Source organism: Eschrichtius robustus, chromosome 2, assembly GCF_028021215.1.
Source record: "Eschrichtius robustus isolate mEscRob2 chromosome 2, mEscRob2.pri, whole genome shotgun sequence".
Lineage (NCBI taxonomy): Eukaryota > Metazoa > Chordata > Mammalia > Artiodactyla > Eschrichtiidae > Eschrichtius > Eschrichtius robustus.
This window is the reverse complement of record NC_090825.1, coordinates 144874158-144897062: the sequence shown is the minus strand read 5'-3', so window position 1 is coordinate 144897062 and position 22905 is coordinate 144874158.

The window sequence follows — 22905 nt, the reverse complement described above, 5'->3', positions numbered from 1 at the left end:
TGTAGCTACTAAATCATTCTTCAAAATCCAGTTCAAATACCATCTCTTCTAGGATACCTCCCCTGGTCTCCCAAGTAGAATTTATCCATCCTCCTAGTATCTTTTAATCTTTCTCCATTGTAATACTGATCCCTCTAAATGGCATTCATGTATTAGTGTGGCTATCTCTCCTGCTAGACTGCTTCCTGAGAGTGGGCACTGGTTCTGGGTCCCGTCTGCACCAACTGTCAGGTCTGCAGAACCTGACAGAGCTGGCCCTTCTTAAATGCTCTATAATTTGAAAAGAACTGCAGAGGCTGTTTTAAGAGACGAGCAGACCCAGAAGTGCCCAGGGGTCTGATGACTAAAAGTAATTAAATATGTAACCCTCCAACCCACCTGCACTGTGCGACTTCTAGACAGCGTTTCTTTTCACAGGAGCTAGGCCAACTGTGCTCAGTTCAGGGCACATTGAGGAAGCTTCCGAAAATTACACCATGTCTTTGTCTGCCCAGAAAGACAGGAACTAGTGAGTGATTCTGGCTTGTCATGCTGTCAGATGCAGTGAAGACACTGCGGCACGTGACAGGCAGTGTGGAAAGGAGGCACGTCACTTTTAAGTTGTTGGCATTGCTTTATTTATTTACTTTATAGGAAGGAGAGTTGAGTGCTTCATGCCAGTCCTGCTTCTACCCTTTTATTCATGAAGGGCTCCTTTCTTCTTGGTGTTTATTGCTATGAGTCACTTCTCTGTGCACCAGATGGAAGATGCAGAAGCTTCTGGCTCCTGTGAAGAAACGTGGTTTAGGGTGGGAGATCAGGCTGAGAGTGGGGAGGGGGAAGGAAGCTGGGCTGGGGACATGTAGATTTGTTTTCAGATTGCATTAAGCTCCCAGTCTCTTCCCTCTAGTCCCACAAGGTTTGATCAGTTCTCTAGAGATAGTTGCTCTCATGCGTTTTCCCTCTTGCTCTTTGAGCCCATCTGCACGTTTGTAGGAGAAACTTAATTCCTACGGACTCATTCATTAAACTCATTAAGCTGTTGTTTAATGAGAACAATTTTATAACTGGGAATCCTTCAAAATTTACTCCTGGCAGCTATGATTTCCTGTTTGTGAACTTGGGCACTCAGGTCTGAGATGGTTGTTCTTCAGGCCTCTTGTTCCAAAACTGTGACCTACCTTCATTCCAGAGAGGGCCAGAGAGGCTGTGTCTCCCGATTACCTGAGGCAGCACTGGCACCATATCTGTCCTTCTAGGTTAGGATGACCACATCCATCTAGGCCTGGAGGCTTTCAGAATCCCAAAAGCCATGGTCTTTTGGACTTAGTACAGGTTATGTCACTTCCATGGAGCTTGTTCCAGTAGTTGGGCTGGACATTATCTCTTCCTTGGTTTGATTCTCTTTCTACCTCCTTATGCCACTGTTTTTATTTTATTTTATTTTATTTTATTTTATTTTATTTTATTTGTATTACAGATATAACTGATGTCCTTTACTATATGATGACTAACTTGTAGATGGTGCTTGAGAGCCCAAGTTTTGGGGTCAAGGACACCAGGGATGTCTTGAGTGGATAGGTATCCCACCTTGGAAAGCTCAAAATCTCTGCACCTTGATTTCCTGTCTTCATTTAAAACCTCTTTTAAAACTGAGTATTTGTGAAGCAGCCAGAGAAAATGTATAAACCATAAATACACAGTTTAATGAATTTTTATAAAGTGGATGCCCCCAGGTCATACCAATCAGGGCACAATATAGAACTTTATCAGGACCTTAGAAGTCCTCTCTGTGCCCTTTTCTCATAACACTTTATTCCTCTCACCTAAATATAACTACCATTATATGGTGATGTAGTGATTAATCATATGATGAATTATATGATGATAACTTCTTTGCATTTCTTTAGATTTACCGTGTAAATACCATGTAAATATCCTGGTTTGAATGTTGTTAAAATGGAAATCTGTAGTATGTATTCTTTTCTGCATGACCTCTTTTCCTCAGTATTATGTTTGTGTGATTCAGTCACCTTGTTATACTTAGCTGTAATTCACTCATGTTTGTTATTGTCTAATATTCCATGGTATGAATATACTACAGTTTATATAGCCATTCTACTTGTGATGGACATTTGGATCATTCCCAGTTTGGGGCCATGGCTGCATTGCTGCTATGAATCTTCTTATCCATGCCTTGTGGAGCATATATGCATGCATCACAGAATTGCTGGATCACAGGCATGCATTATCTTCAAATTTAGTGGATAATACAAAGTGTTTCCAAAGTGTTCCAATTTATATTTTCCATCACTTTCCATCTTCACCAACACTTGATATTGTCCATCTTTTTAGTTTTAGCCATTTGGCTAGGTGTGTGATAATATTTTATCTTGGTTTTAATTTGCCTTTTCTTGATTATTGATAGGTTGTATACCTTTCCATATGTTTATGGACTATTTGGATTTTCTCTTTTGCAAAGGACCTGTTAGAGTCTCCTTTATTTTCCTTTTCTTTTTTACTTTTCTTTCCTTGCCTGTTTTTCTGCTGGGTTGCCTGTCTTATTTTTATCCGTTTATGAGAATTTTTTGTATGTCCTGGATATGAGCCCTTTGCGAGTTATATGTTTTGCTAATATCTATTCACACTCTGTGTGGAAATACCTTTTCATTTGCTTAATGGTACATTTTGAGGAAATGAAATTCTTAGTATTAACGTGGTCAAATTTATCAACCTAGTGCTTTTTATGTCACATTTAAGAATTTTTATCTCAAACCAGTTATAAAGATAATCTCCTCTATTATAATCTAAAATATTATTGTTCGCTCTTCATATTTAGGTCTATAATCCATGTAGAATTGATTTTTTTGTTTATGGTGTTGAGTCAAATTCATTTTTCCCCATATGCATACCTAATTATCCCAGCAATATTTATTGAAAAGGCCATCCTTTCCCTACTTCTCTGCAGTGACATTTTTAGCATAAATCAAATGTCCATTTATTGTGTAGATCTGCTTCTATTATGAGTCTTCAGCCTATTTGTCTAACTTGGTACTATTAAACATTGCCTTAATTACTGTAACTTTATAATAAATCTTAATGTCCAATCGAGCAAGTCTTTCCACCTGACTTTCCTTCTTTAATTTGTCTTTGCTATTCTTGTACATTTGCATTTCTATTTATATTTTTAAATCATATTGAAAAATTCCACAGAAGAGACTTTGGGAATTTTTTAAGGCAAAAATCAATCTAGAGAGAATTGAACACTTTTGTGATAATGAGTGTTCTAATTCACGATCAATATATCTCCATCTATTTTGTACTTAAAAAATTTTTTTAAATTATATTTTGTAGTATTCTATGAGGCGGTTTTGCAGATTTTGTTGGATTCATTCCTAGGAATTTGATTTTTTGACCCTATTATAAAATAGATAAAATTTATTTTCCAACTGCCACTTGAATTTAGAAATGCAATTTATTTTTATATATCAACCTTGTTCATTTTACTTTGCTCAGTCATTTCATTTAGATTATTCCTATGTTTACCATTTTAATTGTTCCTTGTTTCTTCCTGCACCTCATTTTTCTTCTGTCTGAGGAGCATTCTTTAGTATTTTCTTTAGTGCAGATCCACTGGCAGCAAATTCTATCAGTTTTTCTTGGTATGAAAATGACTGTATTTAATATTCATTTTTTTCCAGTTTGTTTGAATCAGGACCCTAATAAAGTCTATACATGGTAATTACTTAATAAGATTTTAAATTATTGTAACCTGTAGTTTTCTCTCCATCTCTTCCTTTTCCTTACAACTTATTTTTTGAAGCTACCATCATTTGTCCATAAACTTAGTTTTGCTGATAGCATCTCTGGAGTGTCACTTAACATGTTCCTCTCTCCCTATATTTTCACAAATTGGTAGTTAAGGGACTTATTAGTCATTAAATTGCAGGTTCAATTATTTGGCAGGATTATTCAGACATGGTATTGAGTCCTTTCATCAGGAGGCACATAATATCTGTTTGCTTCTTTTTTTCTGATGAGAAAAGTTATTGATCAACTCTAATCATATTAAGTCAATAACACATATTACCTCAGACAACTTATTTTGGTTGTCTGAAGCCTCTCATCTAGTACTTTCTTTGAAAAGTACTAATGATAATAATATTCTTACATGTTCATGGTTTGTTTGTGTTTTTATCCTTGAAAGATAGTTTGACTGAATAAATAATCAACTCACAGTTCCCTCCATGGGAATTTTAAATATGTTACAGCATTGTTTTCTGGCATAAAGTACAGCTATTGCTAAGTCAGATGATGATAATAATTTTTTTCTTTGTAAGTAACTTGGTAATTTTGTCTGGCTATCCAAAGGAATTTTTCTATTTCTATAAAGTTCTATTGTTTTTCTAGAATATATTTGGTATTGGTTGTTCTGGTTTGATTTATTAAGCTAACCAGTATGCCCTTTCAATATGTACTTTGATGTCTTATTTTTTTTCAGTTTCCACAAAGTTTTCTTGAATTATAGTTAAACATTTTCTTCCTATTGCTTTGATTTACATTTTTTAAAAGAAATTCTGACTATACATTCATGGAATTTTGCCTATTTTCTCTCAAATAATGTTAGTCTTTTCATTTCAGTTTTATTTTTATTTTTTCTCCTTTTCACCTTCTAGCTTTCTTAAGGCATTATTTATTTTGTTTACTTTTGTGTTCCTTTTAGCTTAATCTTCATTTCTGAAATTCATTTGCCTTCCTTTTCTTTCTCATTCTTTCCTAAATTCCATCACTTCATTTCTGAGTTTTAAAATTTCTGTTGTATGCTATTCTTTTATATCTTTGTTGATTTTCTTAAAATCTTCTAGCTTCATTTGATGTATTAGGTTACAATCTTTATCTGTGCTCATGTCTTTCTGGTGTAGTTTCAGCTCCTGGAGGGATGTTATTCTGCTCTTCATTTTCTTTTTTTCTCATCATAACTTCAAATGGGTAATGATCAAGGTTCTTTTTGGTTTCTTTTATTTACATGTGAAATTAGTGTTTTTGAACTTTTAGAAAGGAAGGTGAATAGTTTTTCTAGCTTTGCTCCTCCTTCCTTGTTTTTGTAAAGTGTTAAAAAAAAAAAATAGGGCCTTGTATTTTATGAGACCTCCTGACTCATTCCCCTTCTCCACATTTATCTGTTTTGTTTTTTTTTTTTTCCCCCCTATTGATTCTGTCCTACTCAATTTAAATTCTGTTTCCAACCGTTACACTCCATTGTGGGTTTTCATCCTGGAAGGAAACTTGAGTTGGTTAGTTTTGAGAATTTGTAGGGTACTGGCTGCTCTAGTCATTCAGATGTTACCACAGATCCTTTGCCCTCAATTATAAATTGTAATATGAAAAATTCCTCTCAATTTCAGCTCCCCAGTCTCACATTTTTTAGGGAATAACCGTCGAGGATTTTGTGGTTCTCATTTTAGGACAATCAAATGCCCTGTTGTTTCCCTCTGGTCTTTTTCACATACTTGCTGACGTCACACGTGCCTAGTAGCTCTTCATCTGAATCATTTATGTTTGGATAGGTGGGGATACTTTAATCTCTATTTTTGTTGTAGGTATTGTTTTTGGTCTCTTAGTTTTTCAAACTTAGTTACTCTGTGTATTTTTTATGGGGTGAGTCAAGAGACTGTAAAACAACCATTTCCACCACAACAGCTATCTTCCCAGAATTCCTGTCTCAGTTTTATTCTTGAAGAATATTTTTGTTGGATATAATTTCTATGATGACAATTGCTTTCTTAAAGCAAATAAAAGGCTGCCATTCCACTCTCTGCTGGCTTCCATTGTTGCTATTGAACGTCATCTGTCACTCTTATTATTACTCCTTTGAAGGTTATTTGTGTTCTCCTTTGGCTACTTTATAGAATGCTTCCTTTTTAAATTTTTCAATATAATTTCAATATGATGTGTTTAGGTATGGATTTATTTTTATATTATGCTTGGAATTTTTTAAGTTATCCCAAATCTGTGGATCAGTATTTTCATCAATTTTGGACCATTCTCAGCCATTATCCCTTCTTTCCTATTTTTTTCTTTTCTTCTTCCAATTCCTCTGGCTCTCCAGTTACAGGTATGTTAGACTTCCTTGTTATGTCCTCTGGGATCCTACTTACTCTACTCTGTTTTGTATACATTTTTCTCCCCATGATATTTTCTGAATAGTTTCTTCTGACCTCTCTTTCAGTTTACCTATCCTCTCTTCAACTCTGTTAATGAGCTATTGAATCCAACCAGCTAGTACCTTTTTAAATTCTAGAATTTCTAATTATTTTCTAATTCTGCAAAGTTAGCTTTAATACTTTCCAGTTCTTTGCTGAAAATATTAAGTTCAACTTTTCTATTTATGAAAATAGTAAGCTAATTGTTTTCACAACCTATGCTTAGAATTTCCACTATTTGGAGCACTTGTGGTCTAATTTGTTTATAATGATTTTCTTTTATGTTGTCTTGTCTTCTCTTGTCCTGGTTACTGTTGACTGTGTGCTGGCTACTGTATGTGAAAATAAATTTGCAAAAATAATATGATGACTATCATGCTATTATCTTTCTCCAGAGAAGATTCTCATTTCCTTTTTGCAGGTGTCTGGGGTTACTAGCAACATAGGATCATCTGAATCTAATTTTAGGGACTGAAATTTTTCTGGGCCACCCAGATGAATTAAAACTATTCCATGTGAATGTGATTTCATCATTATTTCTGGGGTCTTGTCCTTCCAGGTTCCAGTCCTTAGTGTAGCATGTTTTCTTAGGACCCCTGAGTTTGGCAAGCCAAATTGGATTTCAATTTTTGTCTGCCTAAACCTGTATAATGCTGTAAAAAGTGCTGCTTAGCTTTTCATCCACTTCTGCTGCATTAGTAAATGTCCTCTGGGCTAAAGGGGAACCAAATGCAGGCTCACTTTTCTGAATATCTGTTTTCTCTCAGATTTTTGCCTAGTAATTCCACTCTAACTTGATTGTTGTGTGATGCTTTTAGGGGAAGATGCTTTACATATTTCTTCTAGAATTTTAAAATTTGTCCTCATCAGGAAGATCAGTCTGAACTACCTAATCCACCATTACCCAAGACTTTATTGTTTCATCTGTAGCGTCCATAAACACTGATCATATGGTATTATTGTGAGACCCAAATGATATATGAATAAATTATTTAGCAAAATATATAAACTCTCAATTAAAATAGCTATTATTTTTATTATGTTATTGGTAAGGACTGTGTCTTACTAATTGTTACACCTGTACAGCAACTATTGAATCTCTCTGTCAGGAGGGGAAATAATCATATAATTTGCATGCCATTGAGAATTTCAAGGTATGTAAAGGAAAAGAAAATATTTTTCCAGTCAAGGCTTACCTCTGTGGCTAAGATAATCAGAACGGGGTGGGCAGAAATCGTTAAAAGAATGATTAGAGCCCATTCCTGCTTCTTAAACGGTTCAAGCAATTATCCATTGATTATGGAAAGGATATCGGTTAGTATTTTTTATCTTGTTTGTGGTTTATCTTCCGTATCTTGCTGGAAAATGAGCCCCATTGGCTTTTCTAGTCTTTATCCACTTAATACTCTTTAAGATTATGTGGTCTGTAGGAGAAGCAACACAGTGCATTAATTTCTTAAAAGATGGAATGAACAAAAGTTCATGAAGCCTGTGAGGTAATTTAATTTCCTCCTCTGATATCTTTTTGCTGAGAGTTCACTATTGGCAGGAGTGACTGTAAAGTTTACTGACACTTGAAATGAAATGATATCAGTTTGAAGATTCAGTTTCCTGTCCTCCCATATCCCATGGCTCTAATGGCTTTTGTTTTCCTGTTCAAGAGAAATAAAGGGCACCAAGCTCCCTTCACTGCTCATCTTGCCCCAATCTATGTGAGGCCAAGGCATTCTGAAAGTAGCAGACCTGTGTTCCACTTTCAGATCCACTAGTGAAAGCTGTGCAATGACTGTAATAAAATTGTTATTATAACCACTGACATGAATTACTAAGCACTTTGCATGTTTTAACTCACTGTAATCATCACAAGAACTCTAAGCATTGAATATTATTACTACACTCATGAAGAATGGATGCAAGGAGAGTTTAATTAATCATCCATAGTCATATATTGAGTAAGTTCTTAATAACCTTTCTGACTTTGTATTTTTCATGTGTAATTAGCCTTGGTGGTTTGATTGGGTAAGGCAATTAATGTAACATGCCTGGCATATGGTAGGCACTCAATATTGTTAGTTGCTTATATAGGCAGACACATTTCCTAGAACTGTAGAATCCACTGAATTGTTTTTTCCTTGGATGGGTTATCTTGATCATTATTGTATCTCAGTACCTAACACAGTGCCAGGTACAGTATTGGCTCCCAATAAGTATTGTTAAAATGTAAGTATGCAAATCTTAGAGTTAAAAAAGGACTTTAGAAGTCACCTAATTCAACCTGACTCATTAAAGGAATCCTTTTTTAGGGAACCTCCAAAGAGGGAAGGCAACTAATTCACCATTTTAACAAGGCCATCCTCTCTATTGTTGAAAAAGTCTATTCTTAGGAATTTTTTCCTTTATATTAAGGCAAATGATCTATAAATTTAGGGTATTAACTCTGATTCTGCCCTCTGGAAGTGCATGGAATACCTTTGTTTTTGTTTTTGTCTTATTTTGCTTGAGTCCTCCTTCAGATATTGCACTACAGCTCAGAGATTCACTTGGTACCTTCCATTTCAAGCCAGATATGCCTAGTAACTTCCATCATTCCTCATATAAACCAGATGTCAATTCAGGACAGTCTGTCCTTTGAGATTTAAATAAAATTGGTTAGAGCCTCCCGTCCCACATCCTGTGGGAAATCTGAGGCCCAACCCAAGGTTTCTGTGAATTCCTGGGGATTTATGTTCTTAAGGTGACCTCTGGCTTTGAGTTCTTAATTCCACAGAACTCTGTCTCATTTATGTTTCTTTGTCTTGGATTTCCTCAATTCTGTACCCGACCATGATCTTGACATGAATTCATCCTCTTGAACCCCTAAACTACACACATGTAGCATTTGGGTGCATGATAGAGTTTACTGATGGTGATAATGGAGGCAATTTCCCCTGCCGAACATAATCAATTTGCAAATAAATATTTGACAATATATTTCTTCAAATCTCTTATCCATTATGCCACCAGGAATTTATTATTTGCCCCCCTTTTCCTTGAACTGTGTCTTCTAGTATATTGCCATTGCTCCCCTCTCTTCATTACTTTCCCCACTTCTGACTCTTTTTTTCTAACAATATTCAAATTCCTGCACATTACTTATACAGAGCTCTCTCCTTCCAAGTTATGCCCATAGGGTCTTATCTGCCATACCAAAGCTATTTATCAAAAAATGTTTCTAAACAACAAAATTATCTTCCCAAAAGGGTCCCTGCTACATACTTATGACACAATTTCAACTCTTCTTCTGTCTCCTAGATATCCTCATTAAACAAGCTTTACTTGTTAATATCTCTCCTGGAATAGAGCTCCCCGATGGAACATGATGAGGTCTGAGAAAATAGCTTTAGTAATGTAAAAACTGTATCTGATAGAATTTCAGAATGGTGTCTAGTAGGGCCTGCATGTAATATAAATGCCAGACGTGAATAACATGGTGTCTGTTATTTCTTCTCCCTCAAGGTGTTTCAGCCAGCTAAAGATTTAATTTACATATGTTTGCACCAGTAGAATCCTTAGCCGTTACTCCAGCAAATATTCTGCACCAGGGATGGGATGCAGACACCCTGGCACATGACTCCTATTCTGAATGATGAACGTGTTTTTTTAATCTGCATGTACCTGGGGATAGTTCTATTAATGTCGCATGCGTACTTTTTAATCTACATTTGATTGCTTATGGATGTCAGGATGTGATTTGGACTTTTTAAAGCATAAGAAAGCAGAGTGATCCAGAGTGATAATAACAACTTGGGAAAACCCCGATTTTGGTCCACCAGTCATTATTTCTGTAGACAGTTTAGGAGTTCCCTAGAATGCTAAGTTGAAGTTGCATTCATAATTGATGACTTGAAGGGCAGAGGAACCTGGGATTCTTTCAGTTATAATAGTGTCTATTTCCTAAGTACTTACTTTGGGCCAGGTACTATGCTGAATGCATTGTATCTATTATCTCATTTCCTCCTCCCTAAAATCCTAGACTATAGGTAACGTTATTCTCCCCATTTTATTGATGAGGAAACTAAGGTATAGAGAGACAAAGCAGTGTGCTCAAGGAGGCACAGCTAAGGAGCAGGAGAGTGAGTTGCCAACTCAGTTTGGCTGGAAAGCCAGTGTCTATAACCACTACACTGTCCTCCCACCCCTCCTACACAGAGAAGCTGGAGAAAAGAGACCAGCTGGAATATTGCTCTTTTCAATTTTTTTTTTTTTTTTTTTTGCAGGGCGCCTCAATAGCCTCCTTTTCAGTCTCTAACATACCATTATTGGCAAATCTAAACCAGGTGGCTGGTCAATTTTTTTTAAAGGGGTCCTAGAGAAATTGCTTCTTTTTCCTTTGTGGGAGCCAGAGCTGCACAAGAAGTAATGGGAGAGTTCACTAAATTTTAAAGAGGAGAGAGGCAATGGCTCAGACGGGGCATGAAGAGGTTACCAGGGAGATGCAGGGGGCGACACCTATCAGAGATGAACTGGCCCCATCATGGTCTCTGTAGAAATGTCAGTCCCTTTCAGAGAGGATTATTTTGCATCTGGATTAAAGTGTCTCAGGAGATGAACCTCATTAAATAGAACCAATGGGTTGAAAGCGTGTAATTAAACTAAACCATTTTTGTTCTTCTTAATGCCTTAAATACCTGTTTATGTGGAAGCCTGAACATCAAATAGCTTCCTCAGGCAAAAGACAGTGGGAGCCATGGAGTTACAGTAGTAAGAATTCTCTGGACGATTAAGAGTCTTCATATCGGGGCTTCCCTGGTGGCGCTAGTGGTTGGGAATCTGCCTGTCGATTCAGGGGACATGGGTTCGAGCCCTGGTCCGGGAGGATCCCACGTGCCGCGGAGCAACTGGGCCCTTGCGCCGCAGCTGCTCAGCCTTCGCTCTGGAGCCTGTGAGCCGCGGCTGCTGAAGCCCGTGAGCCTGGAGCCCGTGCTCCGCAATAACTCGCTGCAACTGGGGAAGGCCCGCGCGCAGCAACGAGGACCCAACGCAGCCTAAAATAAAAAATAAAATAATTTACAAAATTTAAAAAAAAAAAAAAAAAAAGACTAGATTAAAAAAAAAAAAAGAGTCTTCATATCTCCTCAAAGGCTGAGCTTGCCTTCCAGAAATTTCTACTCCTACTTCACAGAAAACAGACACAGAGTCTAGAATATCAGAATCAGAGACACTTCTTCGGTCACCTACTTCATTGATTCACTTGATTGATTGATGGATTCATCCAACATTTATTAAGTGCCTACTGTGTATCAGGCACTAGGAACATGGGAGTGAATAAGGCATATTCCTGGCCTCAAGGAATCTACACTCTAGTAGGAAACACAGCAAGCTTCTTTTAGTGTTCTGCAGGGATCCATTCTGGGTCCCTTTTCTTTCCTTTTGTTTCCACTGTATAATCTCACCTAGGTGAGCTTGGCCCTTCTCATAAATTCACACCATTTCTATGAAGGTGATTCTCAAATATACATCACCTGACCAGTTCTCTTTTTGGAGTTTCATACCCTTATACCTAACTATCTGTGCATTTTCTCAACTTAAATGAAACATGAATCTCAAAATTCATATGATCATAACTTAACTTTCAATTGTCCTCCAAAATCCTTCTCCAGCCTCTCCCATCTTGGTAGTAAGTAGACCCATATTCCACCCAGAAGCCCATATCAGAAACCTGGGAGTCACAGAAAGCTCCCCATTCCTCTTACCTCCCATGTCCAATGAATCCATAAGCCAGCTCCCTGCTACTTTCAAAACTCATCTCAGACGATGTCTCTACACTCTTCTTCCACTTCCTTACTCTGAACATCCATCATCTTTCACATAAACTACTACAATAGCCTCCTAACTAATCCCCTTGCTTCCATTCTTATCCATCCCAACCTATTCTTCACACAGCAGCCAGAGTGGTCTTCTTAAAGTATAAATGGAACTATCCATATTCAGCATAAATTAGCATAATGGTCACAATAATTACAATGTTCTACAAGGCTTCTCAGTTGTAGTCACTGCCTACCCCCAACCTCTTCCTAGAAATCTCATCTCCTACAGGTCTGGTTTGGCTTGATATTAGGTTGCAGTGGGGTAGAATATGCAAGAAATTCTGAAGTCCTTATAATAATAGCTACCAAGTGCCCAGCCCTGTACTAAATGGTTTACTTAGAGAATTTATAATCCCAAACATACTCTCCTGCAAGAGAGACATTAATATACCCATTTTACAGATGAAGAGATCTAGATGCAACCTGGGCTTCAAGAAGTTTTAAAAGGTACCTCAAGTGATTCTAACTTGCAGTCAGGATTGAGAAACTGTCATAGTTTGGTTGGAAGGAGGCTACCTTGTTCAAGCTGAGATGATCCTCTTGGACTGTTTCTCCCTTCATAAGTCCACTGGCCAGGCCAGGTAACCTCAGCACCTGGTTGACTGGAGTCTGATGGGGAGCCCATGTTGCTCCCTGGATGGTGTTCTTGGACAAGAGAGTACTTTGAGAGGCGAACATGATAAAGAGGGTTTCTAGAGGCTGTTTGGTTACACAGGATCATGTGAATGACAGTTTCAGATCTCCTCCAAAAATTCATTTCATACTGAGCAGCCTCTAAGGAAATGTAATCCACATCTCTCTTCCTGAAATCCTGAGGCAATTTCTTTTCAAGTAGGAGATGAATGGTTCCTGAAGGTTGAGTATCCATGCATCTCTAGGAGCTTCAGTGGCAGCAACTTTGCAAGCCTGCTTAAGTTCTTCAGGGAGTTTGGGGATAGGATGAGGCATTAAAGATAGGGGTTGCCTGGGGGAAGGACACATTAATAAGTTCTCTGGCTTTCCTCTATGAGAAAAGGAAACCTTTCCTTTCCTCAGCTGAGCTGCCCCTTGTGCAGACTTCAGATGATCCTTCAGCAGGTTAAACTGGCAGTTAAAACATACTACTTTTCATTTAAAAAATAAGAATAGTAGTCATTGTTTACAGTCTGCTAGTCTTAGTCTGTAGTGTAAAGATTACCTTGACAATGGGTACCTTCCTCCTCCTTATCATCATCACATCATCACTGAGTACTGTTACCAGCATCAAAATAATTGTACTCCCAATTTACTCTCTTCATAATGGTAGAGCTATATGATTAGGAGCCTGAACTCTGGAGCTTGATTCTCTGGCTCCTGAGAGTCTGCCCCTTATTGATGGAATACTTTAGGCAAGTTACTTTGCCTCAATTTCTTTATCTATGAAATGGGCACCTTACTTCATCTCACTCTAATTTTTTTTAACATCTTTATTGGAGTATAATTGCTTTACAATGGTGTGTTAGTTGCTGCTGTATAACAAAGTGAATCAGCTATACGTATACATATATCCCCATATCCCCTCCCTCTTGCATCTCCCTATCCCACCCCCCCATCGCACCCCTCTAAGTGGTCACAAAGCACCGAGCTGATCTCCCCATGGGATGCAGCTGCTTCCCACTAGCTATCTATTTTACATTTTGTAGTGTATATATGTCCATGCCACTCTCTCACTTCATCCCAGCTTACCCTTTCCCTTCCCCATGTCCTCAAGTCCATTCTCTACGTCTGCATCTTTATTCCTGTCCTGCCTCTAGGTTCATCAGAACCTTTTTTTTTTTTTAATTCCATATATATGTGTTAGCGTACGGTATTTGTTTTTCTCTTTCTGACTTATTTCACTCTGTATGACAGACTCTAGGTCCATCCACCTCACTACAAATAACTCAATTTTGTTTCTTTTAATGGCTGAGTAATATTCCATTGTATATATGTGCCACATCTTCTTTATCCATTCATCTGTCGATGGACACTTAGGTTGCTTCCATGTCCTGGCTATTGTAAATAGAGCTGCAATGAACATTGTGGTACATGACTCTTTTTGAATTATGGTTTTCCCAGGGTATATGCCCAGTAGTGGGATTGCTGGGTCATATGGTAGTTCTATTTTTAGTTTTTTAAGGAACCTCCATACTGTTCTCCATAGTGACTATATCAATTTACATTCCCACCAACAGTGCAAAAGGGTTCCCTTTTCTCCACACCCTCTTCAGCATTTATTGTTTGTATATTTTTTGATGATGGCCATTCTGACTGGTGTGAGATGATATCTCATTGTAGTTTTGATTTGCATTTCTCTAATGGTTAGCGATGTTGAGCCTCATTTCATGTGTTTGCTGGCTATCTGTATATCTTCTTTGGAGAAATGTCTATTTAGGTCTTCTGCCCATTGTTGATTGGGTTGTTTGTTTTTTTGATATTGCATCTCACTCTAATTTATTGGGATTTAAAGAATAATATGTGTGAATTACATTAGTTCCCAGCACTTAGTAAATATTGTATATCTGTTTTAAAATATCATAAAATACAGCCCAAAACCAAGGAGATTAACTGCTAGCTTGTCAAACTCCCATGAGGAGTACAGGAGAATGTTCAGTCTTTGAGTTTGGTGGTATTTCCCATCTTATACACATCCTATTATGAGGTAGAGAGTAGAGAAGACTTCTCTGTGCTATTCTTTCCATCTTTCAGCTCATCGAGGCCTGGGGTACTAGCTATAGGGTCATGGGGCTCTCCATGTAGCAACCCCCAGAGTCAGCAGAGACACCTCACGTCCCTTCTTGGATGCTTCATCTCTCTGCTCTCGCACTTTCTTAATCCTTTCAGATCCTTTGTTTTCACCATACTCCACTCCTTACCCCCGACCAAGGCACTACCTAATCATTTGCTCAGACCAGCACAATTTATCATTTATCCACCTCTCTTGCTTCCAACACTGCTTAAAGGTAGGAGGTTAGATCTTGAGAATGGTGGTAGGAAGGCAAGAAGATGCCCTCATTGTGGTTTGGCCACAGATTGAGTCTCTTAATGATAATCAGACCTTTCATTCTATCAATATTAAATCCTTAACTGCTGTATTTTATTATTTGGTATGGTGCTAAAAGTCCTTCTCTATCATTTATTTTCTTGGCTTATTATGTGCCAGCTTCCATGGAAGTATATTTGTCTCACTACAAAATTATAAATAATAACTGCTATTTGTGGAGCACTAACTATACCATGTGCCATACACTAACTATATTGATACTGTGTATACTAAGACCCCTCAAAAGTAGACAGGTGTTATTATTACAGTTTAGAGTCAAAGACATTAAGGATGGAGGGATTCCTTCCTCCATGTGATGCTGCTTTTCAAGACATTAAAAGGTGAGTCACTTCAAGAACCACAGGCACCAAAATGATTAAAGACTGCTTTAACTACATTTCTACCTTTATTCTTTGAAACATCACAGTGAAGCATTTATTATCTTTCCCATTTTGCAAATAGGGAAACCAAATTTCAGAGGATTTAAAGGGCATGCCCTAGGTAACACAGCTATGACAAAGCTAGGACCAAAAGGTTCCTGACTTGAATCCTACATCCTGCCCACAGTACCAGTCATTGTCATTACTTGGCGGCTTTCCTTAGTACAAAATTGGAGTCTGGCCTGCAGTAGGTGATCATCATATATTTGTTGAATGGATGAATGAAAAAGTGAAGGCTGTCTTTAGTCCTTTCTGCATCTCTTTTCTGTGTACCCTCTAGATGGCTAATCTTGGTTGATACTCAGGAATATCCTATCCTGAAGCCCCCAGGCAGTTTCCTGTTCCCCAAGTCCATAAAAACTTAACCATCTTTTATCCCATTATTTCTAGGTTATTAAGAACATAACTTATAAAACCAGTTAACATTTATTAAGTATGGACTCTGCATTAGGTACTTAATTATCATATTAAATACTTATAGCAAAATTAAGAGTTTAGGATTATTATCTCCATTTACATATGAAAAAAACAAGACCTTAAAAATGACATAATTTACAGAACTAGGAAGTGTGGGATCTGGTATTCTATCCCAGATTTATCTGACTCCTAAAGTTGAAGGTCATACTTGCTGAACTCTCCTGCCTCCATGCAGTGCTGGCAATGACTGCCAAGAGTTTGTTTTTCTACCCATCTCTCCCAAGTGACACTTGCATTTTAATAAGGTCTTTCAGTGCTTCAGCCCAACAGTTCTCAAAGTGAAGTCCATGGGCCTCTGGGGTCCCTAAGAGCCTTTCAGCAGGTCTGCAAAGTCAAACTATGTTCATAATAATACTAAGATGTTATCTGCCATTGTCACGGAGTTAATATTTGCATTGATGGTGCAAAAGCAACTGTGGACATAACTGCTGGCCCTTTAGAACAAATTGAGTCAGTGATGCCCAACTGTCATTGCCTTCTTCAACACCACACACTCACAGGAAAAACAAAAAGGCAGTTTTCTTAAGAATATTTATGATGGGGACTTCCCTGGTGGCATAGTGGTTAAGAATCCGCCTGACAATGCAGGGGACACAGGTTCGAGCCCTGGTCCGGGAAGATCCCACATGCCGCGGAGCAACTATGCCCATGCGCCACAACTACTGAGCCTGCACTCTAGAGCCTGCGAGCCATAACTACTGAGCCCATGTGCCACAACTACTGAGCCCACGCGCCACAACTACTGAAGCCTGCGCGCCTAGAACCCATGCTCTGCAACAAGAGAAGCCACTGCAATGAGAAGCCTGCGTGCCGCAACTAGAGAAAGCCCCTGCGTAGCAACAAAGACCCAACACAGCCAAAAATAAATAAATAAATTTTTTAAAAAAGAAAAATTCAAAAAAAAAGACTATTTTGATGAAGCAGTAAGTATTGTTACTTTTATTAAAATCTCAGCTGTTGAGTACACGTATTTTTAGTATTTTCTGTGACGAAATGGGAAGCACCCATAAAACACTTTTGCTGCGTACCAAATTCTCAAGTAAAAGCACTCCTGTGATTGTTTGAGCTGTGAACTGAACTAGCCACTTTTTCCATGGAACACCATTTTTTCTTGAAAAAATGACTAAGAGACAAACTGGTTATTCAGACTTGAGTATTTGGCAGACATTTTCTCAAAACTGAGCAAAGTGAGTCTGTCACTTCAAGGAAAACAACTGACAGTGCCCGATGTCAATGATAAAATTTGAGCTTTCAAGTGAAAATTAGAATTCTGAAAAATTTTGATTTGCCACCATGGGCTTGACAGGTTCCCAATACTTCAAGATTTTTCTGATAAGTTCAGTGGAGATATTAATAGATGTGGGAAATTTTTTATATTGTCAAATGAAATGTATCAACATTTGGAAGGTCTGTATAACTCAGTGAATCAATGTTTTCTAAATGATTAATGTATGATATTACAAAACCATGCATGGGTAAAAGATGTAGTCAAAGTGCAGGACAGATCAGTGGATTTTAATGTAATAGAGTATGAAAGGTTCATTGATATGGAGTCAGGTTCTACACTGCAGCTAACCTGTTTTGGTGTGGTAAAAAAGGAATCACTACAGTTATCTAAAAGGGCTGTTGAAATACTCCTCTCCTTCCCAATTACATACTGTGTGAGGTGGGATTTTCTTCATAACCTTCAACCCAAACAACATATCACAACAGATTGAAAGCAGAAGCAGATCTTAGAATACAGCTGCCTTCTATTAAGCCAGACATTAAAGAGATTTTCAAAAACGTAAAGCAGTGACATTCTTCTCACGAAATATTTTTGTTTTGGAAAATATTTTTTAAAGAAAAAAATTGCATTGACACATAATCGTTTATTGTTATTTTAAATGAGTTAACAAGTTCATGGATTAATTAATTATTTAAAAATTTCTCAGTTAATTTCAAATATGATAAATTTTGAAAGGTATAAATCACATAAGCAAAAGTTCTTTGGGACCCGAAATTATTTTTAAGAGTGTAAATGGGACTTGAGACCAAAATGTCTGAGAACCTCTGCTTTAACCCAGGGATGTTTCTGATAAACTAGTGGAGTAGTCATTGAGCAAGAGGACTTTTTATCTTCCCTCCAAAAACCGAGTGAAGCTCAGTGTGGCATGCATTCAATGCAGATTTTTTCGTGGATCATGACCTTTAAACTATAGGAGTTGGCAAGGGAAGGGAATTTCTACAAAGTACCACTGGGAGGGTATCCTTCACCCCAAAAGTGAATCTTAGTCCGAGAACACTTCTTGGCTGGATCTGAGAGTCTGTATTCAATTAATGACCTCTTCAGACACTCGAGTGGACAGCCCTTGAGGCAGGAAGGGAGAGGCCTGGGAGGCAGAGCAGAATAAACATCTTAATCCAAATCAAGACTGAAGCCAGCTGTCCAGGCTGTTCTTGTGGCCACAGCTCTCAGGGCTGCTGCCCACAGCTGCCCCTACTTTATTCCGCTGCCCCCTTGAAGGTGCCTCCTTCCCTCTCCTTCCCACGCAAGCAGCCAGTCCAGTGCATGAATTTGTGGGTTGGACTCTAATTGCTAGCTATGCTTGGAAGCCCTCCTCTCTCTAATTCAGCCTTGACACAAATAGCTAGAAAGTTCACTTGCAAAGCCACAACTCCCACAGCAATGCACTGAGGGGTCCCCTTCCTGAGAGCGGACTTCTATTCCATTCAAATCAACAACTACTTACCAGCACCTATTTGGTGTTTAGCACACCCCGTGAAGAATTAATCTGAAAAGCAAATTTGGTAGAATCATAAAGGCTTGGATTATCCAGGCATCTCAGTCTACAGGTCTACCCTCACACAGGGACCACCAGCCACTCCTTGGACCACTTCATTAATGAAGAGCTGACTGCCTCTTGAAGCATTTGTGGAGAGCTTTCGTTGGTAGAAAATTCTTTGGACTTCTCTGAGAGAGGCAGCATAGCACAGTGGTTAGGGTTAGGGTTAGGGTTAGGTTCTAATCCCATCTCTGTCACTTATGATCTTGAGCAAGTTACTTTAATCTACCTATGCCTCAGTTTCCTTATCTGTAACAAGGCAATAACAATAACCATTGCAAACCATTATTTTATGAAAATAAATTGTGCTTGTAAAATGTATTGCCCAGGTCCCAGCACAAAATAAGTGCTTATTAAGCCAGTTCCACCATGTAGTCACCTTTGGTCTTTAGTAAATTCGGTATCTTCAGGTTCTCTTGTAACTGAAGTAATACCTACAACATAGAGTTGTGAGGATGCATCCCTGCTTAAAAACTTACTAGTTTTAGGACCTTGGGCAAGTTATTTGCATTTTTCTAAACTTGAATTTTTTTAATCTGTAAAATAGAGGTAGTAGTGCTTGGTACTTAAAGGGCTTTTGTGAGAAATAAAGTATATAAGATACATATTAGCTCTGTGCTAGGTAAATGGTACACTTCGTTATCATTCACTTCCATTCATTTGCCTTCAGAGATGTCTGCCTTTCAAGGTCTTTGGCTCACTTTTTGGATCTACACAAAGTTAAATCTTTCTTCCATTTATATTCTTCATTATAATGTCTCCCATAGGTTTTCTTTCCCCTAGTGTAAACAGACTTTCCCAGTATCTCCAAAGCATTTCTTGAATAAGGTTTTGAACACCTTTCAACATCCTTGGAATGTTTTCCAACTTGCCTTCCCTTTGTCAAGGTTTTTTTCAAAATATGATGTTCAAATTTAAATGTGCAACTCCACGTGCAAGTTGACCATCCCAAAACACTTTGAGACCATCATCTTCATTGTGTGTGATAAGTTCCTTTGAATGCAGCAAAAGATTAAGTGGTAGACTGGCCATATTGTTGATTCATATCAAGCTTGTAATCAACTTAAATCATGAAGTTGTTTTCACATTTGCTGCTGTTAAGCCATGTTTCTCCAATTCCATACTGATGAAGTTTAATTTTTTGATTATAAATATAGGATTTTTTCTTGATCTCTGGTAAAATTGGTCTTATTTTGACCCATTCCTTTTATCTATTTCCTTTTATCTATTTCAATAAATTTTGATTTATATATCCAGCATATTAACTGCTTGTTACAGTAATTACAGATTTAATCAGAATGCCCTTTATTTGTTTAAGTTAATTAAACTGTTGAAGAGAATAGGTCAAACCAGAGCTCTGTGAGGTAAAAAACAGCCCACCCCCATCCAGGTAGATTTTGATCAACATTATGAAGGTCTGTCAATCAAATGGCTGTAAACTCTCCGCACTGTAATGCCATCTAGCTCATAGTTTTTTTTTTTTGCCATTTCACATAGTCTGTGCCTGCAAAATGAGGAAATTAGAAGGTTACCTTGCTCCCCATGCCATATAGGAGAAAGAGTATAGCAAAGAAGAGGGATCAAACCTTTGTCTTTAACACACTTGCTGGGTGTCTCGTAGAAAATTACTTAAACCTACTTTCGATTCTCTCATATGCAAAAAAGACAACACTAATATGTTCCTCAGTGTTTACTGAGAGAATTAAGAATGGTGATAATTGGAATAAATTCTCCATAAAATGCAGATATTGTTGTATTTCACTAACTGGACTGGGACACAGATTGCCTTTTATTCTTGTACATATTTAAAGATACTCTACAGACGAAGAAAAAAGGCCCAGAGAAGTAGCACCAAGATTCAAACTCGTATCTGCCTTGCTAGAAAATCCATCATCTTTCCACAATGCCGTGGTACTTCACCGAGATAACATGTGAAAAGTGCTTTGTATTATAAAACCCTGGGTTGATATGAATTGTTTTTTTTTTAAAGAATTTCACTTTCTTTCTTTCTTTCTTTCTTTATTTATTTATTTATTTATTTGGCTGTGTTGGGTCTTCGTTTCTGTGCGAGGGCCTTCTCTAGTTGCGGCAAGCGGGGGCCACTCTTCATCGCGGTGCGCGGGCCTCTCACCATCGCAGTCTCTCGTTGCGGAGCACAGGCTCCAGACGCGCAAGCTCAGCAGTTGTGGCACACGGGCCTAGTCGCTCCACGGCATGTGGGATCTTCCCAGACCAGGGCTCGAACCCGTGTCCCCTGCATTGGCAGGCAGATTCTCAACCACTGCGCCACCAGGGAAGCCCCGATATGAATTGTTATTATGATTTAGTTTACCAGTTAGAAATTCTACTGGAAAAAAAAATAGGTTCATTTGGCATAATTTGTCCTCAGGGAACTCAAGTGGCTTCTAGGTGATTATAAATTCACCTTTTTATGTATACAGTACTCACAAGTCACCCTTAAACTTTTCTTTTTGCTAGTTTCTTAAATTTTAGGGACAGTAGGTTCATAAATTCTAGAATCATCCCTTCTTTCTTAAAAAAAGCAAAACATTTATCCTTCTCCAGGTTTCTGGCACTTCTCCCATTGAGAAACATGTCATCTTTTTTGTGAGGCTTTTTTGCCTACAGAATGCTACATGAAACTGAAAGAAACTAGACAATAGGTAACATATTACACAAAATGTAGTCAGATATTAAAATGAATGACAGACATAGAGAAATGTCCTAAGTGGTCAAGAAGTGATTAGTGTGGGCTGCAGGTAATCAGCAAAAGCCCCCTGGTAAGGATGTAACCCTAAACTCCAAAAGACTGGTGCTTGATTTTGGAATTTTCCATAATCAAGCAAGGGGACATTCACTGTGCTCCTTGGAAATTCCAAGAGTCTGTTCTCACTCTCCTTTGCCTGCCTGGTCTCCTTCTGTCTGCACTGGTACCCAGCAGCAGCACTGACTCTCAGAGCTGTCTGGTTCATGCCTGTTGGGCTTTGGTCCATGAACTGAAATGCACTGAGCTAAGAGAATCTATCCAAGGAGCCTGTGGGGACTCCTATGGCGACTGAGGTTCAGGGGCGTAGGCATTGCCCAGAATGTCTGAAAAATGGAGCTGCAACAAGCCAAGGCACTTTTGCCTAAAGACTTAACTACAGGTTTTCAATTTATTTATATTACAAATGTATACTGAACACTTACTCTGTGCTGGAGATGAAAAGTCAAGCTAAACATGTACCCTAGGATGTTTCTCACAGAAGGTGAAAAGTCAACTTCTTAGTTGAGTTTTGAGGAGCCACTAGCTATTAGGTGGATGAAAAAGGTGAAAGGACACCAGATAGTGGAAACAGCTGAGGGAAAGCAAGCAGAGACGCATGAAATAACTTGTCAAATTTGGGAAACTGCAAATGCTTCTGGATGACTAGACAATACATTGACTGTGAGGGAGTGATGGGGACAAAGCTGGAGGAGTGGCCAGGAGCCAGATGGTGATGAACTTTGTTGCTGAGAAAGGGAGTTTGAACTCTTTACCCCGAAAGCTACAGTGGACTATTGAAGGAATTTAATCAGCAAAGGGAAGTGATTATAACTGTGTTTTAGAAAGGTGGCTCTTATGAGAGGTGTGGAAGATAAATGTGGAAAAAAACATCTGAAACCCAGAGAGCCCAGTTAGGAGGCTAAGGCAGTAATCAAGGTTAGAAGCAATGGATAGTGACTAAGCAGTGCCCATTAGTGGGGACAAATGCAAATGATATTAAAGGAGGCTGAATTAGAGTCCTTGGTGACGAGATGGATGAGATGGAAAGAAAGGGATTTAGTACAGGGAAGAGTCTAGGGAAATTCACACATTTTATATGGTTCACTGCATTCATTATGGTTCCTTTCATGGAGGTTGGGCAAGTTTGGGGGGTAAGATGATGAGTTCAGTCTTTGACATGTTAAGATTTGGGATTTCTAAGGGGATATTTTAGTTGGTGGATTTATATGAGTCTGAAGTTCATTTGATGGAAGGGAGGAGAGGGAGATTCATCAATGTATAAAAATGGTGGTTTGAAGTCATGGGTAGACACGGGAGGAGGAGGTACCAATAGCCAATATTTTGGAATA